At 35.0% G+C, this 3,953-nt stretch overlaps 1 long non-coding RNA gene across 1 annotated transcript; it reads right to left on the reverse strand.

The window, feature by feature from the left end:
- Nucleotides 1-850: 850 nt before the first annotated feature.
- LOC141672785 (uncharacterized) lies at nucleotides 851-1,617 on the reverse strand. The gene is made up of 3 exons (XR_012555703.1): nucleotides 1,518-1,617; nucleotides 977-1,190; nucleotides 851-878 (listed from the first exon to the last, which is right to left on the reverse strand). It is a non-coding gene; the product is annotated as an uncharacterized LOC141672785 (long non-coding RNA).
- Nucleotides 1,618-3,953: the final 2,336 nt, after the last annotated feature.

Here is a 3,953-nt window from a genome sequence, read left to right on the forward strand (position 1 = left end):
TTCTGGAAGCGTTGATGCCGCCGTAGCTGAGGTAGGAGCTACCAATAGGCTAGGTTTTCAACTATTGATGAACCATATTTATGTATATTTATGAATTGTAATAATGGCAAAGAAATGTAAATTTATTCAGAAACCCTTTTAAGGTGTATTGGCATATAATTGTGGAATAAAACGACTTGTGATTATTTTTGGATATTCATCTCTGAGACTATAACTTGTGGTGTGTGTGTTTATGGTGGGGTCACAGTACAGAATAGTTGATTATTTATTAAGATTGGGTGTTGTTAAGGGAAATGGAACTCGTGACAACCCGGATCCCCGACCCTGGATTTGGGGGTGTTACAATAAATAACCCCAAAAAAAAAATTACAAATGCCCTTTTACTTGATGGTGGTGGTAACATGGGTGGTGAGGCTCTGTTGGATAGATGAGTTTTAAATCGGTTAAAGACTATAAAAAATGATCACTAAACTACACTATCCAGTGTCTAGACATGTATAGGAATCATTTTAAATATATTGAATGTACCAAAAGACTTGGGCTCGCTGCACATTTGCTACATGAATTAAGTGCATTAGAAATTACCTCATTTGTCAACGAATGCTCTGAAATGTCCACAACTATTGCTCTGAATATGTCCACTAACCATATGACCTAAAGCATAAACAGAAATAGCTCTAGTGAAACATAGAGAAAAAGAAGGGTTGTGAAATGACAGGGACTTGCATATAGCAACTTCATTATCCTGTTGTTGGTAATAATATTTATTGTTTAGCAACATCAATACTAATTACCTCTGCCCGATACTTTGGGTCTGCATTAATCTTTATGAGCATTAGTTCATGCTATACCTGTGGCTCTTGTGAAAGATCTTCAACCTGGATAATGAATCATAAAGGTTATCAACTGGCTAGCACTGAAGCATGTAAATACTAACATATGTTGTGCAACTGTATACGAATATTACCTTAATGACCTTCAAAACATTAACGAGCTTCTGTAGCTGTTCCATCACTTGTTGTAACACCTTTTCAGTACCTGACCCAACTATAGTAAAGAGAGCCTTGTCTTTATTCAATCCAACAGCAAGAGACTCGATGTTATACCCTCTTCGTGCAAAGACTCCTGTAATCCGATTTATCATTACACTTTCATCACCAACAAAAACCGAAATTGAGTGGCGCCTCACCCTGAATGAATAATGTAGAAAAATAATTGACAAAAGTTGCATTCACATCAATATATTCTGTATTAGCTAAACCATACGGATTTCCCCCTATATTTATGCAAAGCATACGGTATGCAGATTACAAATCTTACTTAAAACGGGTATTTTATTAGATGCTTGTGTTTTAGTTTTTGATGCAGCAAGTAGACGAAAACAACTCTTAATTGTTGTTGATCTAGTAGCGTGGCTTACAAAAAGCGCTCTGATCATCATGTTAATTAGTTAGGTTGTCATTGTCCACCTGGACCTTGATCAACCCAAAGAAGTATTAAGGGTAAAGGAAACTAACCTGTAGTATCAGCTGGAAAGATGCCACCGTGCAGTTGAACTACCCAAACGATCAACTGCTCCACCGTAACCTATTTCATAAGCCTTTGTTCATCTGTACGTTCATCTTTACTTAGGTTTCCACCAAAACGCTGCCAACATAAAAACTCCTCTCCAGCACTCTCAGTCTCAACGTTAGACCTCAACCGATATCTGTAAGCATTAACACATCAAAATAAATTGCTAGAACCATTTGCAGTGACATATGTACCACTATATTGCACCATATACACTATGCTAAATGTACAGTAAACCAACATTTTACCTTAATCCTAACAAAAGGATACAACATTACTCCCCCTCACCCACAACTATCTGTCAACTACACTTCACAACATAAACATACATGATATATAGGGTAGTCTTACAGACAAGTACAATTCTATTACAATACAAATCACATATATAAGGAAATTATAACTAACACAAGAAAGGCAAAAAAATATCCTTTTAATAAATAAACAATACATGATAAAAAAACAATTAAAAAACACAAAACCTACTTCTTTAAAGGAAACAAGGAAAAACTTTCAAAAGTCATGTTGATCAAATCGCAACAGGAGTATCTTCAGCTGATGTTCCAAGATCGAACCAAGACGTTGGTGTACACGCTTACTACGTCCAGTAATAATGCTTCTTTCTCTTATTTGTCACCAAACCCCCAAAAAAACAGAACATAAATCCTCCAAAAATCAAGAAAACTATTTCTTTTATTTATCACCAAACCCCAACAACAGTACATAAAACTCCCAAAAAAACAAGCATAATGTTTCTTATATACATCCACAAAAGAAAAGATGTAAAAAGGAGAATATACCTCCAGAAAAGCTCCAAGCTCTAAAGATCTGTGAACCTACAGATGCTCAAAAACCTTGAAGTTCCAAATGTCCTTTCAAGCTCCAAATCCTGTACTTAAATATATGTTACTAGTTTGAAGCTCAATTTGAAGCTCCAAAACTTGAATTTGAATTGGGGCTTAAATTAGGGTTTATGCGACAGGAGAGAAAGAGATGAGTGAGTGAGATTTTTAAGGTACGAGAGAAAGAGCGGAAAGATGAGAGAGATGAGTGCTGAAAGAGAGAAGAGAGATGAGAGAGATGAGTGATGAAAGAGACGGTGAGAGAGATGAGGTTCAAAGGAGAGAGGAGAGAAAGAGGGGAAAGAGGTGAGAGATATTTTGGAAAAGGGGGGAATAAAATTTTTTTGTTAAAATTAAGGGGGGAAGTGTCTTGAAACAGCGGGGGAAAGATAAGTAAATTTTTATTTTTTAAAAAGTGGTGGTAGACAACGGTCAACAAAATTAGCCGATGTCAAAGTTCCAACCATATATTTGACCTTTTTTATTTTTGAACATAGACAACGGTTGGTATGGGAAACCGATATCGGTATATCTATTCAACATCACTTATTGATAAACCGATGTTAAACAAACTTTTAACATCGGGTGCATTAGATGCCGATGTCTAAGCACCGATGTCGTATGTACTATTTCTAGTAGTGAATTACAGGGGTCTTTTACGCAATTACGCTTCATTCTTTTAGTTCAAAAACCGAATCATATTCATTTTAAGAATCGAAATTCAACACCCTCTTTTAATTATCAAATTTGAACACAAACATCATATAATCAAAGTCATGCAACCAAGTTCTTATTAGTAACTAAGATAATTAGCATATAATCTCACAAAAATCCACTTAATTCTCTTTTAACCATATGACCCATTCGGGTTTTTCAATAAATCACACATACAAGGATCAATTTTTGACATGCAAAGTTTTATATCATATTTTCAACTTATTTTAAACCTTAACTTAGTCATTCAACTCAATTTCATCACAATTTTTGAATCACAAAACAAAACATCACCTAATAACTCAAGCTTTAATCAAATTATCCAATCAACATGCATGCATTCACTTAATCATCAAATCAATCTCTTCTAGACCCATTTTTTATTCGGCTAAATCATGATTCAAAATCTCAAGGACCCAAACAATGACATGCACTACTAGTTCTTCTTTTAAACTAACATGCAATCACATTTTACACTAATTAGGCTTAGTTTACACTAAGATCAAACCACCAAATCTAGTTCCCCTTTTTACAATGCCGAACCAAAACCCCAACATGCAACCTTCAAATTTAATTTTCTAAACATCAGATCACTTACACACATCCAAATTCTTTTAAAGCAATCAAAGCAATCCATTTATCAATCATATACTTAAATTTCAAAGAAATACAAAACCCTTTTTGAACTTTCAAGAAATTAAAACATGCAAGGCTCAAAATCACATCAACACATCATTAAAATTCCACCAGCTCTCCTTGGATCATGGCCGGTGGTGGTCGAACTTAAGAGTGCCCCTAACGGGTCTCCTCTTGAGTTTTAAACCA

This window comes from Apium graveolens, chromosome 7 (genome assembly GCF_009905375.1).
Source record: "Apium graveolens cultivar Ventura chromosome 7, ASM990537v1, whole genome shotgun sequence".
NCBI lineage: Eukaryota > Viridiplantae > Streptophyta > Magnoliopsida > Apiales > Apiaceae > Apium > Apium graveolens.